This window comes from Lissotriton helveticus, chromosome 3_1, assembly GCF_964261635.1.
Source record: "Lissotriton helveticus chromosome 3_1, aLisHel1.1, whole genome shotgun sequence".
Classification (NCBI taxonomy): domain Eukaryota; kingdom Metazoa; phylum Chordata; class Amphibia; order Caudata; family Salamandridae; genus Lissotriton; species Lissotriton helveticus.
Genome location: NC_136061.1, coordinates 585,980,645 through 586,005,410, shown reverse-complemented (window position 1 = coordinate 586,005,410; position 24,766 = coordinate 585,980,645). Strand labels below are relative to the sequence as shown.

At 43.1% G+C, this 24,766-nt stretch overlaps 1 protein-coding gene across 3 annotated transcripts in view; it reads right to left on the bottom strand.

Moving 5' to 3' along the window:
• The window catches only part of MAP2 (microtubule associated protein 2), a 1,143,712-nt gene that overhangs the window by 703,322 nt on the left and 415,624 nt on the right, over window positions 1–24,766 (bottom strand). For all 3 annotated transcript variants that reach the window (XM_078680559.1, XM_078680562.1, XM_078680563.1), the window contains exon 3: window positions 21,321–21,372. The gene's annotated coding sequence lies outside the window, so the exon portion shown is untranslated. The remainder of the gene's footprint in view (window positions 1–21,320; window positions 21,373–24,766) is intronic.

The following is a 24,766-nucleotide window of genomic DNA, read 5'->3' as shown; positions in this document are numbered from 1 at the left end:
CCCTATTTCCGACTTAGTGGAACTTTCCCATGAAGCTGTTGACAGTTTTTTCGAAAGCCTGAATGATATGATGTTCTCTCCGGAACAGAAATAGAGACTTTTGAGTAAACTCGCACACGGCGTTCCCTGAATTCGGCCTTCAACTTTAAAAATAAAGTCACATGAACAATTACCATCCAGTTCACGGACAGCAATTTTTTCAGCATGCCCCTTAAAATATTTTTCTACATATTTTTTCCCGGGGACACTGATCTTCTGCTTAAAGTAAGAAACTATTCCTAGAGAACTAAGATTTCTATTTTTAGATACTTTATATAGACTTTAGCTGCCCGCTCGTAGGTTCACAAATATTTTATTATGTGATGAAATGGTCTCGGACTTCCTTTCTGTATAGCCATATTAAGAGCCATTTCATGTGTATTTCTCATATGCCAAAAAGCAATAATGCATACCAATGCGTGTTTACTTTTGCATTTAATTCATAGCTTATGTGCATACAATATATATGACTGCAATTTTTCAGTATATTTGAAACTTTCGAAATGCATTTATGTATTTTGGGGTGGTAAGGTATACACTATACTCTATAGTATGTTGTACTATGTTATACTATGCATAGATTAGTAGATATGACCATAGTTAGCGTGGAGTGGGTGTCGTGTATTTCTATAGGTTCTGAATCAGTCCCCCTATTCCTGACCCTATTCTGGTTAAACTAACTATCAAGTTAACTAACAGTCAGCCCATGAGGCAAGAAATCCCCCATGATGCAGATACCGTTATCTGACGCAGTCACACTACGGCACAGGAACGTGTTATCTGATTAGGTCATAACGCTTGAGATCTAATTAGACAAGCGACATTCCTCCAGCCCCTGATAAGGCATACGACGTTCTCATAACAAATCAAACCTATGACAACCTGGATAATCCGTGCGGCCATTGTTTTGATTTCACAGAGAACTTTTGCAAAAGAATGTGCTAACGAGCAAGTCGTATGACATCTTTATTGACGTACCTATGTCCATCCTTACGTCAATCTCGGCACCTTTAAGGTATAAATATTGCCGACCTTGCCCTATGCAAAGACACGCGTGGTGACAAGACGGAGCAGCCATACTTGCCGAAGCCGAGAGCAGAAGCAGACCCCGCTGGCAGCAGCCCCGCCTTCCTGACGCGCTGAGAGACGCGCTGCTATCTCAAGCCGAGAGACCCAGCACCGGCGCTTCCGGGTAGCCCTCGCAGGCAGCCTGGAATATCGAGAGCAGAGAAAGAGATACCATTCCTCATTCATCCTAACTTCCAGGTACAGAACTGAATAACCCCTCACAGAGAATTCTTTAGTTATTCACTTGGCAAAAACAAACTTAACTTAAACTGTAACTTTCTATTCCCGCCCACGCATTAGACTTAGGTCAGGTACACGGGGTAGGCGTATTTAGAAACACCAGTTGAGTACGTTTAGTCAAATGTATATGTGTATGTAAATATATTTTAATCATTTTAAACATCATATGGCTCAGAAACCATATCAATGTTTTTACAGTATTATTTTATACTATTGCTTCTAATGTATGCACTTTACTTAACTATAAGTATTGCAATAATATCGATCCATTTCTCATGTATGAGAAAAGAGACTGATCAATAAATAACATCTTTTATTGAACACGCCCGTCTCTTCCTTTTCTCTACATTCTGATGAGACTAAGAATGCACGTACTGACTGAGTAAAATAATTGCCTTGTGCTCACACGACTCTCGAGATTGACTCTTGATTAGGGGAGAGCAAAGTTGTCATGTTCTATGGTTGTCAGAAACGAAATCCCTTCTTGTCTAATCAGGGGAGTTAATCCCTTCCTTGAACATTCGAGAAAGTTTCTAGCGAACTCTGAGCTTAGCTGGCATACCCAAAAATTAAGTCTAGTATCGACAGTAGTAGACCTAGTTAACGTCTGGCCTAGGCCTTTACTGCTGTAGGTACTATTCCAATGCGCAGAGCCTATTGGGAAAATAGGAGCTACACTACAAAGGTGATGACGTGCGGGGTGATGATGTCAGTGATGGAGTCAGAGAAAGGTACGCGGGCTCCAGGGGGTCTGTAGATAAGAGTGCCTCAGAGGGTGGTGGATGGGTTGGTCTGTATCTTTAAGTGGAGAGGGCTCAGGGATGGGGGCTGCTCCGCCCCTCACTAATTGCGGCCAAGCCTTGGGGTTTCGGGTTCCCAGGGCTGACAACAGCCTGGGGAGAGGGGCTGCATGAGCCCCTCCCCCTCGCAACCTATGACCGGGCCCCGGGGGATGGAGTTCCACCTGCCCCCTCCCTTAAATAGATGTATTTCTTCCCCTGAAAGCCTTAATACGGTCATCAGGGTTGTTTTTATTTATTTTAAACATTTTAAAAAACATGTTCTTGGCCCCAGGTCTAGGGGCCAAAAGATTTTTCCAAGATGGCTGCCACCACTTCCTGGTTGAAGTGGTGGCAGCCAATCAGATTTCATCATGAAATCTGTTGGATCCACATACCCTCTGCATCTCTAGGTATACATAAATCTTTTTTCTTTAATAACTCCCAAACTCCTGAACAGATTCACAACAAATTATAAAAAATAGATCTTTCTGGACCACGATCTAGCTTTCTACCAAACTGGGTGTCATTTCATCGAGCTGTGGTACTGTCTACAATCTCTAAAGGAATTCACATGGGGAAATTGTGTTGTGGAAACCCCACCTTTTTTCCCACGCCTGCTTGAGGAATCACCCTGAAACTTTCCAAACTGCAGCTGAAGTAAATGTCAAACTAGTTTTGATAATTTCGTGAACATTTGTCAAATGACACCAAAGTCAAACTAAAACTACCTACTGGTGACGACCAGTAGATGATATATATATATATATATATATATATATATATATATATATATATATATATATATATATCTTGATTCCACTCTCAACGCCAACATCCATACGGCGTCCACAAACAACGAGAGAGACGGACTCTTTTCAAATTCAGCAGCCGGTGAGAATCTTTATTTTTTTCAGTTAATTAAAGTGCATTACCGTGCCTAACCATTATATATATATATATATATATATATATATATATATATATATATATATATTTACATATATATTTTCAAGGATGGTTTTCTTATTTGGGCGCAGAGCTCTGCCCCCTTTATTACTCCCCCAGAAGTGCTTTTTTTTTTAACCCTTAAATTGCTAACAGCATTTCAAAAATCATAAAGATGAATTGCAAGCAGCGCTTTAAAAGCATGTACCTTAGTTCCATTCTCCTGTCCTTGACCCGTTCTCGGCAGACTTCCATCAATTACTTATTGCCGGGCTGATGAGCTCACAGCCCTGAAGCCGGTGCGGTCATTAGCCTGGCAAAATCATTGCCTTCCGGGCTTCACTCCTTCCCCTGACGACGTGAGTGAAAGGTTCGCCCCTGGACCATCAGGCTGAAGACCAGTAGCACCAAGAGCTATACGTCGATCAAAAGCTAGAACCAAGTCACCCCACCCTTTCACAACTTGTCACAGGGTCGGTTGGGGTCTGTATCCTCAACCTGTGAAGAGCTGTGAAAGAGTGGGATGAGAGACTGCAGGCAGCAAGCTGAGCAGACTCCAATGCAGTGCTGTATTTCAAGTCAGACATTGCAGGTTACAGTGACCTGCTTTCCCTATGGGTTGAAAGGAGTTGAGTTTGTTAAAGCCTCTTTCACTCCTGTGTTCTCATTAATATTTGCAGGTCCATGGTGATTCTCTATTTGAAATGTAACTGATTAGTAAAATGTTTAAGGGCTATGCTTGTGTTCTTTTATGGCACAATTTATAGCTCTTTCATGGCAAGTAAAGGAGCAATTGCTGATGTTTATGTGTGGGAGACAACAGAAAGCACAGAGGAAATGTCTTTATATTTATAATGTAACATGCACAGTTTAAAATAGATTGTTATGGAATGTTCAAAACAATTTCCTGAATAAGGTAAAATGAGAACTTTCAAAATATTTATTTTTAGAAACTCACAATCACACTACAACTGGTGCTAGGGCAAACCTTTTTCCTACTCTGCCTATATAGAATAATAAATCCAGAGGTGCAGCGAGATTGGCATGAACTGTTCAGGAGGGGTTATTTTAATACAAAAAGTATGGAACTGTTTTTTATGAGATACGAAAAGCTTGGGAATGTCCTTCCCAAAGTGATCCCTCCCACTTTAGCCTCTGGCATTTCACTACATCTCTCTGTCGAAGGAACGAAAGGAACATCACAACACATGAAGTGCACAATTAGGTTCTCTTATGGTTTTCCCTTTATCTTGTTTCTCTGGATGTATTGACAGACCTAAAATCAGGTCATAAAAATGACTTTTAGCCCTAAACGTCTTTGACTTATTTTCTGCTGTTTACTAAAACCAATAATTGTAGTCTGCGCCAATGTTACTAGGCCTAGGAGAAATTTCTATTACGCTGCATAATTTCTGGAATTTCGCTTGTGCAGCATTCCTGAAATTACACCATGTCACTTAATTATGTTGCATTCATGGCAAAGGTATCGCACTGGAACAATGCAAACGACCAAAACGCAAGCTGCAGTTGATTGCGGATCTTCTGTTTTTAGAGATTCCTCTTTGGGAATGAAATGGTGGGCCCTGGCATCCAAAATGGATGCAAATGCTTTTTGTGCAAAATGCTGGTTCTGCATTCCAGCGAATTATTGATAATTTCACCTACCTTTCCTAGAATTGTGCGTAATTACACAAAAGCAATTCCTTATCATTACCAGACCAGTTATGTCATGTCAAGTAAAAAATATAGCACATTTCGCTACAAGGGCTAGCGTCCCTATTCAAGAAGGCCGCAGCCTGCACATACATCTCTAACCTTTCCATCCTTTGGAAAAGTGGTACTCACTCATTAATGAAAAAATTGGTGGTTTCATTTTACGCCTCACCACTTTCAAACTTCACTAGCTGACCTTGATATAGTCACACACAAATGTATGTGTGTGTGTGTGTGTGTGTGTGTGTGTGTGTGTGTGTGTGTGTGTATATATATATATATATATATATTACCTACTGGCGGTCGCCAGTAGGTATATATAGTTAGGATTTTTTCTCTATGGGATTTTTGAAAATTCTATGTCTAATAACTTTGGCGTTGGTGGACGGAATTGGCTGAAATTTTCAGGAAAATGGCACATTTTGTTTCTGAGCAGCCCTTGAAAATTTGGGGGGGGTTCGTCAAGGGGGGGCCGAGAAAAAAGGGGGGTCCCAAAACGTGTTTTTAACATTGAGTTTTCCATAGGGCGGTTGGCCTCACTTTTAGCCCGAACGGCTGAATGGATTTGCACGAAACTTGGCAAAATTGTAGGGACTGGTAGCCCGATGTGCCTTTGCTAGGTCTCAATATATGTGCTCCAGTGGATTTTGAGAAATTAACGTTCAAAAAAAGATATATATCTGTAACAGCGGACCGGGCAGCGCTCCGGTTTGCGGACTTTACGCGTAACGGAACTTCGCGTAGCGAAGCTGATTGGCTCTCCGGCGTCTGTGAACATTCCAAACAGTCCGTAGCGCCCGCCATCTTGTCTCTCGGTAGGATCGAGAGACAAGAGGAGGCCAAAGCGAAGGGGCAAATGACCATAAGGGGGCATAGTAGATCCTCGCTGACCCCCTAGGTTTGATGTGGAGGTTTTAAAAGGGTCCCGCGGGGCAAAAAAAAATAATAATAATAATAATCGAACGGCTGAATGGATTTGCACGAAACTTGGTAAAATATTAGGGACTGGTAGCCCGATGTGCCTTTGCTAGGTCTCAATATATGTGCTCCAGTGGATTTTGAGAAATTAACATTCAAAAAAAGATATATATCTGTAACAGCGCTCCGCTTCGCGTAACGGAGGTTTGCGAAGCTGATTGGTTCTCCGGCGTCTGTAAACATTGCAAACAGTCCGTAGCGGCCGCCATCTTGTCTCTCGGTAGGATCGAGAGACAAGAGGAGGCCAAAGCGAAGGGGCAAATGACCATAAGGGGGCATAGTAGATCCTCGCTGACCCCCTAGGTTTGATGTGGAGGTTTTAAAAGGGTCCCGCGGGGCAAAAAAAAATAATAATAATAATAATCGAACGGCTGAATGGATTTGCACGAAACTTGGTAAAATATTAGGGACTGGTAGCCCGATGTGCCTTTGCTAGGTCTCAATATATGTGCTCCAGTGGATTTTGAGAAATTAACATTCAAAAAAAGATATATATCTGTAACAGCGCTCCGCTTCGCGTAACGGAGGTTTGCGAAGCTGATTGGTTCTCCGGCGTCTGTAAACATTGCAAACAGTCCGTAGCGGCCGCCATCTTGTCTCTCGGTAGGATCGAGAGACAAGAGGAGGCCAAAGCGAAGGGGCAAATGACCATAAGGGGGCATAGTAGATCCTCCTTGACCTCTTAGGTTTGATGTGGAGGTTTTAAAAGGGCCCCGCGGGGCAAAAAAATAATAATAATAATAATCGAACGGCTGAATGGATTTGCACGAAACTTGGCAAAATTGTAGGGACTGGTAGCTCGATGTGCCTTTGCTAGGTCTCAATATATGTGCTTCAGTGGATTTTGAGAAATTAACGTTCAAAAACAAGATATATATCTGTAACAGCGCTCCGCGGAGATAAAATTATATCTGTATTACCTAGCTGTTGCTAACACCAGTTAGCGACGGCTAGTAGGAGATAGCGACCATCTTGGGCCCCACTTTGCATGTGAGTGATATTTATAACTAATGACATGCAAAGTGGGCATGCCAAGATGTTAGCGACTGGAAACAGTCGCTAACATCGCTATCTCCTATTATCAACTTTTGGAAATATTCGAGATAAGCGCGAATATCTCCAAAAGCTAGCACCTGCCCTGAGCAGTTCTTAGCCATGTTATCCAATGGGAGGTGGATAACATGGCTAAGAGCATTAGCTCGGTAATGCATGAATATCGCTGAGTTTTCAGCGATATTAATGCATTGCGGTCGTTTATTATCGTATTTGCGATAAACCTTGATAATAGCAAGGTTTATCTGCGATAATTTCTGACGATGCTTAGCGGTAAAAAAATCGTTGCTAAGCATCGTTAGGGATAAATATCGCTTAACTTTGGTAATATGCCCCAACGTCTGTTAACGTTCGATTCGAAGGAAATCAGGAAGTGTTGAAAAACATTGTCTGCGCCATCTTGTCTTTTTTCAAATGCCACACTTTTGTCGTGCACGGCAGCCATTTTAGATGCCTTGACCAGACCCACTCTGTGCACGCTGTCGATCCTTAGCATGGCTCCCCACCCTTGCAAGCATCTCCCCCAGGCAGTGGTCACCCCCGCTCTCTGTCTTATGCATGGGTAATAAACCTCCCCCCATCTGCGCTGCTCTTCCCTGAGAATCACACCCTGTGCCCGCCCGACACCTCCCTTTCGCCCTATTCACTACCGCACCCTCTGACACTCCTTTTCCTCTGTGTCCGATTGTCCAGGCTGGTCCTAGGGTATCAGCTAGCCCTGCAGATGTAGTTTATGGCCCCAGCTGTAAAGAATCACCCATCTTCAAAGGAGTTATAGTAGATCAAGGCCCACACTCGATGAGATCCGTCACAGCAGATGCGTTCCTATTATCTGAAAACCATCCTGTATTGTGATTGGGGAGGGGACCGAGCCTGAAGCGGAAGATTCCAGGGATGACTCTTTGTACATCAAAGTTTTTACAATTATGTGTCACATTAAAAATATATAGCACTCCGACAAAGTAGTAAGATTATAAAACTTTAATAACTTATAAATATATACAAGAAAACAAAAATAGTAATAACATATAAACATTTTTAGGGAAAAACAACGAAGTAGCGGTCGGCTGTGCGAATAGTCCCAACGCAGCACAACGTCCAGATTTCCGGCGTGCGGCGTCGCGGGGGGTGGGTCATCAGTAGCAAACTGTTGTGCGAATAGTTCCAAGGCAGCAGAACGATGGCACCAAGGTGATGTCCAGTAAGTTGCCGCACTGGTTTTGGTATCCTACAATGCTGCTCCGAATAACGGCGTGGGGCGCCCCGGGGGAGGCGGCGTGAACGGGCCTCTCCAGGTGGAGTGTCATCTGTTGTAGTGGGGCGCCCCTTTACCGTTTCAGTTGCCATTCCGTCAGTTTTTGGTCCACTGTGTCAAAAGCCGCAATTCAGCTGAGTTGCGCCCACTCTTGCGGTGCAGCGATAGGCGGCTGTCACAGGACTCTCAAAATGGCGGCAGGCTCTTTCCTTTTTGGGCCTGGTCCACTGAAATGGCCCTGGGACACCTTGGAAATCGGACGCTTGTCTGCTAGGTCTTGGACCCCATTCTCGAAAGCGTCCCCTCCGCCTTGAGGATTCATCAAAAGTTTTGGGGGCCCCCGACTCCTGTAGGCTTCTGGTGGGGAGCGGTTGCCATGATTGCTCGCGGAATGACCACGACGGAGCTACGAGATGGTGGTGCTCTCATGCTGACGCCAGCTTCAGTCTGAAACATCCAGAAACAAGGTGGGGCTTTCATCGTTTGGGAAAAAAAAAAAGTTTTCATCCAATGAAAAGTGTTGTTTTTAGGTCATATGATCAAGCCTTCCATCATTAGGAAACCAAAAGTAAAATGAACCAATGAAACGTTTTATAAACAAGTCACATGACCTGTTATGCGGCATAGGGTATAAAATGCGGAGAAAATACGTTGGCACGTGAGGCGGCGTCAGTAGCGGACCGATGTGCGAATAGGCCGAAGGCAATACAACGCGCCAAGATCCGGATGGCACCGAGGTGGTGTCCAGCAAGTTGCAGCACTGGTGTGGCCATCCTACAATGCTGAAAGTTGGCGTGGGGCGCCCCGTTGGCCTGTGAGTTTGCGTCAGTAGCGGACCGATGTGCGAATAGGCCGAAGGCAGCACAACGCGCCAAGATCCGGATGGCACCGAGGTGGTGTCTAGTAAGTTGCCGCACTGGTGTGGCCATCCTACAATGTTGAAAGTCGGCGTGGGGCGCCCCGTTGGCCTGTGAGATGGCGGCAGTAGCGGACCGATGTGCGAATGGGGCCAAAGGCAGCGCAACAATATTTTCGGAATAGAAGACACCACAAGGCGCTGAGATGCCAAGATCCGGATGGCACCGAGGTGGTGTCTAGCAAGTTGTGGCACTGGTGTGGCCATCCTACAATGGTAAAAGTCGGCGTGGGGCGCCCTGTTGGCCTGTGAGATGGTGTCAGTAGCGGACTGATGTGCGAATTGGGCCAAAGGCAGCGCAACAATATTTTCTGACTGACACCACAAGGCGCTGAGATGCCAAGATCCGGATGGCACCGAGGTGATGTCTAAGTTGCGGACCGATGTGCGAATGGGGCCAAAGGCAGCGCAACAATATTTTCTGTATGGAAGATACCACTAGGCGTTGAGATGCCAAGATCCGGATGGCACCGAGGTGATGTCTAGCAAGTTGCTGTACTGGTGTGGTCATCCTACAATGCTGAAACTCGGCGTGGGGCGCCCTATTAGCCTGTGAGATGGCGTCAGTAGCGGACCGATGTGTGAATGGGGCAAAGGTAGCGCAAGAATATTTTCTGAATAGAAGACACCACAAGGCGCTGAGATGCCAAGATCCGGATGGCACCGAGGTGGTGTCTAGTAAGGTGCACTGGTGTGGTCATCCTACAATGCTGAAACTCGGCGTGGGGCGCCCCATTAGTCTGTGAGATGGCGTCAGTAGCGGACCGATGTGCGAATAGGCCGAAGGCAGCACAACGCGCCAAGATCCGGATGTCACCGTGGTGGTTTCATAGTTGAGAGGCACTTCATCTGCAGTGGGGCGCCGAGATCCGGATGGCACCGAGGTGATGTCTAGCAAGTTGCTGTACTGGTGTGGTCATCCTACAATGCTGAAACTCAGCGTGGGGCGCCCCATTAGCCTGTGAGATGGCGTCAGTAGCGGACCGATGTGCGAATAGGCCGAAGGCAGCACAACGCGCCAAGATCCGGATGTCACCGTGGTGGTTTCATAGTTGAGAGGCACTTCATCTGCAGTGGGGCGCCGAGATCCGGATGGCACCGAGGTGATGTCTAGCAAGTTGCTGTACTGGTGTGGTCATCCTACAATGCTGAAAGTCGGCGTGGGGCGCCCCATTAGCCTGTGAGATGGCGTCAGTAGCGGACCGATGTGCGAATGGGGCCAAAGGCAGCGCAACAATATTTTCTGAAGAGAAGACACCAAAAGGCGCTGAGATTCCAAGATCCGGATGGCATCGAGGTGGTGTCTAGCAAGCTATGCAGTTGAGTTGTGTGCGCACTTGCGGCGAATAGGTCGAAGGCAGCATAACAATGTTTTCTGAATAGAAGACACCACAAGGCGTTGAGATTCGGTTACCACCGAGGTGATGTCTAGCAAGTTGCCGCACTGGTGTGGCCATCCTACAATACTGCTCCGAATAACGGCGTGGGGTGCCCGAAGGGGGGGGAGGCGGCGTGAACGGGCCTTCCTAGGTGGAGGCTCGTCTGCTGTAGTGGGACGCCCCTTTACCGTTTCAGTTGCCATTCAGCTGAGTTTCGGCTGCTCTTGATGCTACAGCCACAGGCGGCTGCAACAGGACTCTCAAAATGGCGGCCTGTTCTTTGGATTTGGGCCTGGTCCACTAAAATGGCCCTGGGACACCTTAGAACTCGGACGCTCGATTTTTTTTTCCTTTCCTGTACATGCAAAAAAAGGTAAATGCCCGGTACGTTACACGCTTCATCTGCCACGATGAACTCTCCAGAGGAACCGAAAAAAAATATAGTTATGGTAACTATACCATGCATCGTCATATGGAGAGGTGGCACCAATTAATTATAGTGCTGCATAAAAGAGAGATTTGGAGGAGAACCCCTGACCTGCTAGTACATTCATCAAAGAAGTGGCACTGACAGCATCAGAGGCAAGGGAAACGGTCCCAAATATTTAGAAGAACTTTGGAAAGATTAAAATGACATGTTTAGATTGTGGCAAATTAATTTCATGTGGACAGATGAGTGTTACTCTAATAAATACAGCATATGAACATCATCATAGTCGATGGTTGGTAGAGACATTTTGACTATATCCTGGACCTGCCCGTCCTCGGCCAAAATGGCGCCGGAATAAATGGGACTCGTAACTCCTTGTTGTGTACTGGTTGCAGAACCTTGAAATCACGAGATACGTATGCAGTTTTGAAGCACATGGCGGGCGGGGACGAGAATTGATTGAATATTTCGACATCCCTATTGATATTAAGTTCTGATGTGTTATTGATTACTGTACTATTGAAAGTTCGAATTAACGTCACCCATGGTACTTGCCCGCAAATGTATATCTAGATAATTTTATTGTAACTGGCCCTGTCGTATTTTAATTATAAAATGTACGTCCACCGATTCCGTAACTGTTAGACACCTTAGTTCTTGCAACCTAATGGCCCGCCCGTTACGTTCCTCTACAGTGTAAATGTCTACTCATCATATACGATTACAGTTTGCTCCGTGGCAGGCCCACGTGGTTATAGGCTCGTATTTGTATAATGAAATTTTCACAATAAAGGTTTTTAAAAGAAAACATGGTAGTAGTATATACATCGGTAAAGTTTTTAATAATAGTCACTGTTTTAGAATCATTAAAAGGCAAGTGAAATAAAGCAGACCAATTACATGAAGGGTAAAAGGTATAATACGAAGGAACGCAGTAAAGATAAATGGTCAAGGGCTGTTGTGTTTTCTATTCCTGCAACATAAAGTGATCGATAAGAATCTCATATTCAGGCGTATCGGCGACTAAGACAGCAGGTCGACCCTCTTTTGCTCAACGGCTCCGTCATGGGACGAAGAAACGCTCTTTTTTTCGAAAAAAGAATATATTTTACTTGCAGGACAGTTGTAAATTTTCCGGGAAAGTACATTAGCCTGGAACATTATAACATATATTTAAGAAAAAATAATGTTCGGAAGTAATAAAAAGCGTAATTTTTAGGTCATATGACCAAGCCTTTCATCATTAGAATAAGAAAAGTAAAATGAACCAATGAAAAGTTTTATTAACAAGTCACATGACTTGTTATGCTTACGTTACGCGCTGCGCGCCCCGGATGACTTCCGGATGCGCTAACGCGGCGCGTCATATGACGCATTACGCGACAACGCAGGTCCAGAATATAGTCAAAATGTCTCCACCAACCAGCGGTCGGAACACAACCCCTTTCAGCAGGCTAAATAGTTCTGTTAAATGACAACAGAAGGGACAGGCAACAAGAACCATCAGTCAAAGAGGGGAGGGCTAGTTCTTCTCTACCGGGTTACATTGGGGCGCTACCGGAACTGATCGAATTGGTAGTCTACAGTGTTTCTGGATGTTTCAGACTGAAGCTGGGGTTAGCATGAGAGCAGTACCATTTCGTAGCTCCGTCGTGGCCATTCCGCAACCAATCATGGCAGCCGCTCTTTATCGTTATTTTGGGCGGGGTGGGTGGCGGAGCCGAGCTGTTTTGCAGCCATCATTGTGTGGAGTTCAGTTCATTTCACTAGTTTTGTATTTGTCATGAGGGGTTGTTCCTAATGTTTCTATTTTAGCGAGGTCAAAAAGAGATCCCGTTAGTGGCCTACTGATTTTGCTTGATTCCTTTTCTTTTTTTTTTTACACGATTTTTCGTTATCTGCAAAGACTAAACAGAGTATTGCGACTCTGTGTTTGTTTGTAAATAGAGAATGAACCAAAGAGAACCAATTCTAAAACAGTAAATACTTGGATAACAATCAATCAAATGGAGAGAGAAGCAGGCACGACGTATTACAACGGGGGCAAAGGCCTGCGTTAACTACCCTTCACTATGTGCAAAGAGAGAGCACTCCTAATAGAAATGAGGGGGGGGGCACCATTCAAAGCAGATCAGTGTGCATAAACACGAAAATGTTTTCACTTACCACGTACTTGACATTCGACAGCTTATGATATTTGCTATTAAAAAACCATTGAAATTCACTGAAAAAACCATAGGTTATAGATCATATATAGTTAGGAATTAGCATTTACAAAACCTTGAAAATTCACTGAAAAAACCATAGGTTATAGACCATATATAGTTAGGAATTAGCATTTAAAAAACCTTATTTTACTCACAAAAAACCATTGAAATTCCATATATAGTTAGTTGCACTAACTATATATCGCGCACCCGCAATCCACTGCTGATGATGTCACATATTACATCATTCATGACATGGTCAGTGACATCACTGATGACATCACTGATGACATCACTGATGACATCTGAAATGACATCACTGATAACATCTCAAATGACATCACTGATGACATCTCAAATGACATCACTGATGACATCACTGATGACATCTCATTTGACATCAATGACCACATCACTGATGATATCATTCATGTGACAATACAATGCATCTCCTCACACTTTAATATAACCTCTGTTACACCCAGTGTTAAATACAGAGTATAATTTTTGAAACCATTGACACACCAATACTAGTTACTACATACGCACTCAGTGATTCCTATGTTTACACACACATTCACTCATTTACCCATACAATCATTCATACATACAATCACTCATCTTTACAACACTATCATATGCACTCATACACCTATACAGACTCTCACACTCTGTCACTCATCCATGGAGTTACTCACACACCTAGTCAGTCCTGTAAATAATCAATCACACTTCCATTTTCTAATCTATACAGTTAAACATAGAGCACCTTACATTTTGAAACATATACTAACACATACTTACTCTCTTATACAATCATTGATACAAGTACACATTGATCTGCACAGAGTCACACACCTCCCAGCCAGCCACACACACACTCAGTCTCCCATACAAATACTTGGGCAATCAATCAATAACTCATATAGTTACTCATATAGCTACTGACCAACACATGCAGCAGTTTACAGAACAACAGACATAATGATGCACAAATTAAGACAGTTTAGTCACTAACCCATGCACTCAGTGAGACACATTTAATCACTCACTCATACAGTCAGTCACGCACCTACTAAATCCTTCATCCAGACACTTCTACATCTACTCATTCTTCAATATGTAAAACATATTTAAACTTTACAGAAACACACAGTCACTGGATGATGTCATCAGTGATGTCATTTGAGATGTCATCAGTGATGTCATCAGTGATGTCACTGACCATGTCATGAATGATGTAATATGTGACATCATCAGCAGTGGATTGCGGGTGCGCGATATATAGTTAGTGCAACTAACTATATATGGAATTTCAATGGTTTTGTGTGAGTAAAATAAGGTTTTTTAAATGCTAATTCCTAACTATATATGGTCTATAACCTATGGTTTTTTCAGTGAATTTTCAAGGTTTTGTAAATGCTAATTCCTAACTATATATGATCTATAACCTATGGTTTTTTCAGTGAATATATATATATATATATATATATATATATATATATATATATATATATATATATATATATTCATAGCACATAGATGTGGAGTTAAGAGTAGTACATCTGTACACCTTGATAATTTTTGATATTTTAAGTTTTGATTTATTGGCCACAGCATTGTGGTCACTCAATATTCCAGATTACAACCCTTTCTCTTTGATGTGGAGCTGTTGTAGTCTCGGAATTGAGGTTCTATGGGTCATACTGACATGAATACTGGGCTTCAGATGCCCTGGCTTCCTTAACCTTCAGTCTCCTTTTAAAGGTGCTGGGTATTGCAGCCCACATACTTTTGTGCAACTACAGCTATTTGGACCCTGTAGGTGAGCAGAAAGCATATGAGTGTGTTTATTGCACACTCTTTGGTTACTGTGGTTGCTGCTATCTTACTGATGTGAACAGAGTCAGATCAGAGTCAACTAGGATGCTTAGGGTCTTGATTTGGTTTAAGAGAAGAGGTAAGGACCTTTGGATTCTGACAGTATTAGTGTCCCTGTTGGACTTGGCCCTTTTTGCAGCGTCATCCCAGGACTTTTTGCCTTCCACCTATATTTTTTCTGACAGTTGTTTGGTTTTATAACTCTGGGCTCTTTACCACTGCTGATCAGTGCTAAAGTGCATATGCTCTCCCTCTAAATTGTTGTTATGAATGAGTGATTCCATGATTGTCATATATGATTTATTTGTCAGACCCTAGTATAGTGCACTGTATGTGCCCAGGGCCTGTTAACCAAATGCTGCTATTGGGCTGCAGCACTGATTGTGCCACCCACAGAAATAGCCTGTAAAATGTAACTCTGGCCTGCCATTACAAAGGCTGTGTGCAGTCTGGGACTGCCATGTCGACTTGGCAAGTGCATACACTTGCCAGTTCCTACACCTTCCTTTTTTTACATATTAGTCACCCCTTAGGTAGGCCCAAGGTAACCCTGTGGGGCGGGTGTATTGTATGTGAAAGGTAGGACATGCCGGATGTGTGTGGCGTGTCTTAATAGGGAAATACCTGCCAATTTTGTTTTTCACTATTGCAAGGCTACCTGTTCCTATAGGACAGAATGGGGAGTTTGTTTATAACATCTTACAAACAAAACTGGCCCTGGGAACAAGGTAGGAAAATAAAGTTTAGTATACCCGAACTCGTAATGTTAAAGTGCATCTTTTAGTGAGGGTGATTTTTACATTCTGTGTTTGAAAATACCACTTTTAGAAAGTAGGTATTTTCTTGCCTAACCATCCAGTGTGCCTCTGCTAGGTTTGTGTATTGAATGTCTGGCTTTTGGATGACAGGGGCTGGAGAGTGGTAGTGGCTCCAGAAGTCTGATGAGTCAGGGCTGGGCTGAATAGACCTCGGCTGTATTTAGAGTAGGGGTAGAAGATTTCCTTTCACCTGAGTGGGTCTGGTCAGCCTTCAACAATGCTGTCTCCACCTCCTGCCGGTAAGCTGCACCAGTGAGGACAGAACTGGTTCCGGCTGGGTACAGATACTCTCTGCCTTCAGAGAACAAATGATTTTTGTGTATAAAGAGAGAGGCTCAGACCCCAGACTTTTAGATCACTTCTGGGAATCAAGAGAAACCTTTGTCAAGGAGAAGAGCCTGAGAAGCTGAGGAGTAATACTGCCCCTGAGCTGTTTGCTGTCTGGTGTTGGCCTGCAGTGGCTACTTGATGCCAAGGAAAGGAGAAAAGGTATTTGCTGTTTGCTTTGTCAACTGCTTGAAAGAAGATCTCCAAGGGCTTTTAAACTGAGCTTGCCTCCTGTTCTAAAGTCTCAGGGACACAAAGACTTCACCACCAACTCCCCGGAATTTCCATGCTGGGAATCCTAATCTGCAAAGAGGTGCCTGCTGCTGTTCTGGACCTCTAGAGACTGTTTTCCGCTGGGAGCTGTAAAATCAACGCCACTTCGAAGAAGTGAGACACATCCGCACCTGGTTCCCATGCATCGCCGAAGAAACCATTGCATTGCCAGCCGCAGCTCGAGAAATCGCTGCACACCACATCGAGTGCACTGATCTCCGAAGTCCGAGATCATTGCACCGAGTTCGACACAAGGCCTGCTCTGCGGCTGCCTGAGTTCACGCATCGTCACCGGATCGTCGCAGCACATCGAGGAGCGAAGTCTGTTGCATCGTTGGGGGACACTGTAAGAAACCGACTCATCACCTCCTCTCCGGTAAGGAACCGACACATCACCTCCCCTGCGCTGCAATAAGGAACCAACGCATCACCTCCCCTGGAGCAAGGAACTGACGCATCACTTTCCCTGAGTATAAGGAACTGACGCATCGCCTTCCCTGCAGCCAATTTTACTTGTTTGCGTGACACATCCCAGGTACATCCCAGGTAATTTGTGAGAGAAGTGTTGCATCTGCAATTTGTTTTGAACTGAAATATTTCTACCATCTGAAAGTCATATTTTTATTACTGTATTGTGGATTTTTTTCGTTTGGTCTTGCTTTGGTTTAGATAAAGATTACTTATTTTTCTAAACTGGTGAGGTGTCCATTTGTAGTGTTTTCACTGTATTACTGTATGTGTTCACAAATGCTTTAGACACTGCCTCTGAGATAAGCCTGTCTGCTCGTGCCAAGCTACCAAGGGGGTGAGCAGGGGTTATTTTATGAGTGTATCTCCCTTACCCTGACTAGAAGCAGGGGTCACTATCTGGACAAAGGTACCTACTTCTGCCAACTAGAGACCCCCATTTCTAATAGTCCCCATAATGAAAGATTGTTCATCACAGTAAATGAAACTGTGCATTGAGCTCCTGAACACAGCTTTGTCCTGTCCCTTGTTAGTTCAGTCCAATGATGATTCCCATCTCCTGTATTGACCGACCATCCAGTCATTGATGCAATAGTCCATCAATGTATACATCCATCTGTGCATTGATCTATGTGGTATTCTTTGCTACTCCATACATCAACTATTATTCTCCTAAATCTGTACTCATGCCTTTATTTCATACATGTTATGGGCACTTCATATCGATGAGCAAAAGGAAATACAAATACGTGGTCCAGTTTTTTTGGGTAAAACCTTTTGTGATTTATTTAATAAACTGAGTGTTTTGATGTGTAGTGTACATCAGTGGTCTTCAAACTTCTGAATGCCGCAACCCCACAATTTTTTCACAATTATCCAGCTAAATTTGCATTTTTAAATATATCTAAGCATGAGTTCACTAGGGACTCAAAGAGAGGGTTGTGATAGCAGATGTGCTGTCGATAACAATGTTATGCTTTGTACAAATAATTTGGATGTGATGACTGTGTTATTCTGAGATCGTTTAATAAAAATATTTAATATACATATGTCCAACCATATTTGTTTAGATATCTCTAAACATATTTGAACATTGCAGCTAAGTTTTGGTACCCCTTTTACACATACTCCCATCAGAATATAAATGAAAAAAGCTGTTAGTGATGGCCCATTACAAAGTGCCTTACTGCCGCTCACGGTTTTATCAGTTAAAACAAATCATGATGCTTCTGTTGCCAGAGCCTGGCAAACCCCCCCCCCCCCACCTCCCTTAGATCACTTAAGCTCCCTTCCCCAGGGTGGCCTGCCCCCAGTTCGAAGACTCCTGGTGTACAGTACTAAATGTGCGATTTTCATTTAATCTGTAGTAGTAGCTTTGTCTTTTGCCTCTAAGAAGCATGTTTCAAAAGGTTAATATTTACTAATAGGTTGTGGTTCTGTCAATTGCGAAGGACCACCAAGAACGTCTCTTTAGCGATCACCTTTGTTGCCCGTTGTTTGAAAATCTCCTTGTCACTCCCTCTGTTTCCCATTCAACCCTCTACTCTGTCCTTTCATCTCTTCTGTCTTGCCCGGCCTCTCTACTGTCCCTTTGCACCTCTTCACCTTTCCTCTCTCTTCCAATCCACAGACCTCCACTTCCATCAGGAACAGGAAGACATGGAGACACCTGGCCAAGGATAAAGCGCCGTGAGAGCTGCAGGACACTGGAAAATACCAGGCACTAGTGCAAGGGATTTTAGCGTAAACCCACTAGAAATTGAAAAGCAGAATGTTGAGGCCTTTCCCGATTGCATGTAGAAGTGTAATCATAACAAGTTACCAGTATGGTCTCTAGCTGTCGGATTACAATTAAGAAGCCAATCACCCAAAGAGAAAACAGTTCTGCATCAATCACCAATCTATGACAACTCTACAAGAACCTGCCTAGATAGTGGAAGACACTAAAGATGATGCCCCTTAATTGGCAAATGACACTACTTTAGCTGTCTTAGATCAAGTTGAGTTCCATTAGCTGGAAGGTTGCAATATCCATGGAGACCTCTATGAAGTTCCACCGAAGAGATGCCCCTCTCCCTCCAGACCACATCGCGCACACTCCCTCAGGTCATGAAACCAACAATTGCATACGTATGTCTGCTACATGAAGCATCTAGTATCTAAGAGCCCAAATAATCCAGTCATTCCCCCTGCAGAATGACTGTATACCATAGCAAAACTGCCCTATGGTCAAAGAATGATCTTTCACCTGTGTTTGCATTTGAAAAGCACAAAGAAGCATTTTACTTACTAGTATGCGCTTTAGGAGGCATTCACACTCACGCGAAAGAGGCCATGCATTCCATTGCATGTATCTATTTTCCACACAATGATCCACTGCATAAATCATCCATTCATCTCTCCAACATTCATATGCCCAGCATCATTTGGTCGTCCGTGCACACATTCATCCTTCCACCAGCTGATGTTAAACTATTTGTTGCACTGAATGATGGATTGCTACAGTTATTTGCCACTTATTCGCTAACACACTAATCGATGACATGCATGAACTACCTTATGCACGTATCCTTCAGTCCTTGTTGTACGTTGCAACACTTGAAGGTTGAGTTGATGCGCTGTATGTGGGAGCAGTTGTATAAACTCCAGAGGAATCATGCAGTTTGCTAAATTAAAATTAACGTAATTTAGCAATTTGCCATGAATCTCAGCTGTGTTGCTATAGAAACACCTCTGTGTGTGGTTGTTTTGCTCTCCGGTATTACTCAGTAAATATTTATTTGTCATGAGTCATAACCATGCCTGCCTAATGTCTCTTCATATTCTTTTCTGTAGTGTCCCACTGGTTCCCCTGGGAGGCAAACACACGCTTCACCATATCTTCTGACGATGGCTGCACTCATTGGCCATCAAATCTCAAAACCACCATTCTGACTTTGACTGACAGCTCCTAAAATCACTGCACGGGGCTGGTATCGGATACTGATTTTTTTTTCTCAACCTAGATAGCACACCTCTATCTAACCTAGTTCTTTATTAATCTCAAACTGCACACACGCTACTGGCTGGCTAAGTTTTTTCTAGGTGCGGCCAAGATTGATACTATCCAAAGAACTATAATTTGCAAAAGAGAAACATGTTCAGGTGTGAATGGATGTATGAATCTTTGTGTTAGTATGCATTGTGGGCAAACCTAATTCAAGAGTAGTCGAGTGCTGACGCTGACCAGGGGCATGTGAGGGTTCTTATCGGAGGAGGTTAGCTGATTCCAAAGACCAGGTACAGTCACCGACAAGTGTCTTTCTCATCATAGTACAAACTTGGAGGTGGGAACAGAGAGCAGGAGATGGTGAGATGAGAGCCTGCCTCCATTAGGTGCATGAGAGCTGGTTTTGCAGCATGGCTACAAGGGTACTCGACTGTCTAGCCGTTTTGACGTTGAGTCACACAACTCTGAAGGTCAACCAACCGTCTTGAGGACATGGGACGTTGATTCCTTCATTTGAGCCCAATAAGCGCTCTGGCAGACATGTTTCTGGGAGTGGTTCTTAGAGGCTGATGTGGAAGGTTTCTATGTAATCCATCATTGAATTATCAAGGGAGCCAGCTGCATTATGAAAGAAAGGAAACGTAAATCTGATCTAGCGGTATGGCCCCGGCGTATCGAAACTAGAATGTTGTGGTGTGCAAACATCAAGGACCAAATATTGAATCTCAAAAAGTAGGTAAGTATAGAATTTCAACACCAAACTCCACGTCTACATGTGTAATGCAGCATTAGCTTATACGAGGGAGAAACATGAGAGGGAGCTACCATGGGTGCATCAAGAGGTCTATATTATAGTTGCATAATTATCCCTCATGCAGTTTAATGCGGACATTCGAGTGGAAGCTGAAGCATTCACACTGAAGCAACCAATAGCATCAGGTGAGAGGTGAATGCTCCACTAGGCTGAGCCAAGACCTGACTGACAGTCTCAAGCCAATACCTCTAAAAGGCTGGTTGAAGAAAGCCAGTGGGTGAAAGGGCTAGACCTAGGTCCACTCTGTGTATATTATTAGCAAAAGGTCTATTTGACCACTGTCTAATCAAAGCCCAGACCTAAAAATTGCATCAATGACATTTGTATCTGTAAAAACCATCCGACTACTATACATTTTTATATGGAAATTAAAATAATTTGTAATGACCGAGACACAATTTTTCATAAATTATAAATATTAATAATTAATATTACGATTGTGTCCAAATGTGTTGTAATTCAAGACATTGCCTTTACCAAAGTCTATAAATTATGCTATGTATTGCCCTGTTGCCTTGTACGGCATTTCAGTTAGAAGTATAATGTCACTGCTGTAAAATAACTAAATGGTCATTTCATAAGATGAGTCCAGCAATGAAATATATGCTTTGCGACTTATCTGTGCTAAGTTGTTGACAAACTATGGAAAATAATGAAGTTCTACTGTTGAAGACATATGTTCCAAAGCAACTGAGGGTCAAAATATGCGTTAGAAAATATATGTGCCAAAACAACATGTACTCACCTCACAGCGACCTGCAATGTTTGTAGAAGGGTCTCACCAAACAATCACCTTCCTACAGAGAAAATACACATTATTGAAAAACCATGCAATACACAAAATGTAATAAAGGGCAATTAATAATCATTATAAATAAGAAGAAATGTCAATGTAAAACCGGTAACATTTAAATCGCATTGGAATGGAAGCTTAGATAATTTGTATACCGCTTGCACTCTTCATTTGGGTACATCTTTCAAATAATGTATTTAATTATTTGTTCGCATCATGAGCCATCTTTTCCAAATCTTGCCATGTTTTGTTAAACTGCAGGCATTCCACCGCGGGGGACACCTTTGTCTGGTCAGGGTTTGTAACTCAGTGGAAACACCAGTGCATGCTACAGGTCTTAACTCATTAACTGTATCATCTTTCAGCAAATGCACAAAACGTGTAGGCATAGGTGGTAAACAGAGTATCAAATCTTTGACCGAACTCGTTTGACAGGTTTCAAATCTACAACTTAAATTCACCGAGTTGCTTTGGATGATTAAATTCACAGGATACTCTGAAGAAATATTTCTCCACACACCTCAGGCACGCAGTTTGAAACCTTTGGGTCTTTACACAGGATATACCCAAGATCACTCTCTGTGACGGCCTCCTTTACCCTGCCGCTTTTTTACATGTTGACCTGCATAAGTGTATGAACACTTGAATGAATGTAAACGAAATAGAATGCAAAGAGGCCGCACTGAGGAACAAAAAGCAGCATAACAAAATGTCTCAAACCAGCACAACTTCCTTCTCTCCTCGCTCTATTTTTCTTTCTTTCCAATCATTCTCTCGTTATCCTTCTCTTCACTCTCTTTTCTACCTCCCTGATTACCGTTCTATCCACCTCCTTCCCTCCCTCTCTCTATTGAAGCCTCCCCATGGCGGCTGCAATTTGCGTTGGGGAGCGGGGAACGTGGCAGAGACACCAGCAGTGGCCATTTTTAAAGAGGCTCCTGCGCAGAACCCTGTACCACCACTGGCTCCACCCTGCTCCCACACCTTCTTACACCATGCCTTACACTTTCCATTACTCTAACTCTTACCGCAACCTCAAACCAACCCCTAAAGATCACATAATCCTAATCCATGTCTAACCCTAACCTTAACCCTGTCCCCTACCTAACCACAACTTGTACACTCTATCTAACATCATTCATCACACCGTGACTCATTCTAACCCTAATCCTAATCTCTTTAAAACCTAAATTTATCCCTAAACGTCTTCCTAAATCCATCCATTACCCAAGCCCTATGCCATGCATTTTTCAAAACTTGTCTAGACATGTTGTATATTCCACTAATCTACTTATGGTAGACTTTTTTTCTATTTTGGTCACTCAACCTTTAAATCCAGGCGGTTTACAGAAAACCTTAGACTTGCCATGAGTGAGTGTAGGTAGGTTATACCCGTCCTTGGATTCTGTGCTCTTATTTCAAAGCTTATCACAAAGATTTGGATGTCTGAACAGAGGACCTAATTTAGTGTTTGGTGGACAGGGAACACCATCGCAAATGTGACTGAGTACCCTCTCTGCCAAACGCTCGGTCTGCCCATTTCCATTTAGAGATGGCCAGACCTTAAGTATTCTGTTGACAGAACCCTGAATGGTCCATCAATGGAATACTTCCTCGGGCTGTCTGATCAGTTGGGCTGTTAGAGATAGGATATTACTCAACCTGCCTATCCAGGGTGGATGGTGTAATGTCTTTTTTTCCTAATTCATCCTGTTCGTTCCCGCCATAAAAAACCTGGCAGTGAGGGACAGGGTAAAAAAAATATTGGGCCTCACACCATGGGTATGATAGAGTGTGGAGGTTGTAAGAGTCTGGTCGATGGACAGCAACCTTCAACCAAACGTGTAGTACACTGATAGGAACCGCCAGGATGACCACTAGGCTGGCAGACATCCCTAAATTTAACATATGTAGTACAATCGGTCTGGAGGAGGTTATGTTCTCCACCATCCCAATGGACACTACTCCATGCATTAAAGGCTAAATCAGGCCCATAGTTTTTCTTCTCACATTTTAGCCAGGGCAGAATGTCCTAATTGAAATATAAACCACGTGTGCAAATTACTGAATAATGTATTCACAGAGAGCCTGGTACATTATTATAAGCAGGAAACAGCCCATCTGCATGCATCAGCAATATTACAGTAATTCTGTTGTAGCAAACATTTTAATCCTGCAGGGATCAATTTCTACTTTCATTGTACTTCTTGACTTGCAGGATCAAAAAATGGCAAAAACACAGAGCTGTCTGGGATTTCAGAAAAAGGTGTCTGTTTCCCGTAATTGTAGCACTTATCCCAATGTTTTCAAGGAAAACACCTTTTATCCTGAGCCACACCTATTTGTAACTCTGGGCCACCCTGATTTGTAATTCTGGGCTGAACAAGATAAGGATGTAAAGGTTATTACTCAGTGCCCTCCTTAAGGGTCCTACATAAATCACCCTATGGAGACATGACCACTCAAACACAAAGTTGCAACAAGAAAACATTTCTTCTGGCCTTTCCTCAGTTCTTATGATTAGTAAGGTTACTGCTGATAGTATGAAAATTATTTTGGGCATGAATTTTCACATTAAATATGGGACTTTAGTGTCCCTTATTAGGTGTTCTGAGAGAAAAAGGATCATAAACATTCATCCACGTTCAAAGTTACAAAGAAACGATTTTAATATTAACTAATGAGACATCTGTACATCAATTTCCAGCCCCAACCAAGGAAATATTGCCAGTTTGTGGGGAATACTGCTAGACAAAGGAAACACTGTAAACCATGGGTAGGTTAATAATAGAGATCAACCCGATGCTGGCCTAATAAAATCGTATCACACCCGCAAATAGACATATCTTGTGAAGTAAGATGTCCCTGAAGGAGGGTGTAGCCAATGACCTCTGATCCGAAGCAAGTTCAAACCCACATGTACTAGCAGCTTTGGGCTATATAGCATAACCACCGTTTTAGTTTTTAACAGGAACACTGGATATTCGGTATTAGTGAACATTTGTAACATTTTAGCTGGTGCAGCTAATATTATCTTTTGCACCAAGAATGTCTTTTGGCCTTTTATTAAATTGTCAGCTTGGACATAAATCTCTTTTGTATTGCTTAGCTGGTCTACACATATATGTTACTGGTAGTCAGAAACTTCACACACGTCAAGAAAGATGCTTTATTCAATATAAATCCAAACTTCTTGCAGGCAGCCACTCGCCAACACCTCCTGCTCGCAGGCACCTCCAAATGTCACATCACCTCTGAACATTCCAAATGAATATCTGAGGGGTGATGCAGAGCAGAGCTGTCACGAGCTTGATAGCTCACAAGCCAAATCCCCTAACATTAGTACATGCTACACGTTGAATAAAACACACCTCACTCTTTTCCCATACACAAAAAAA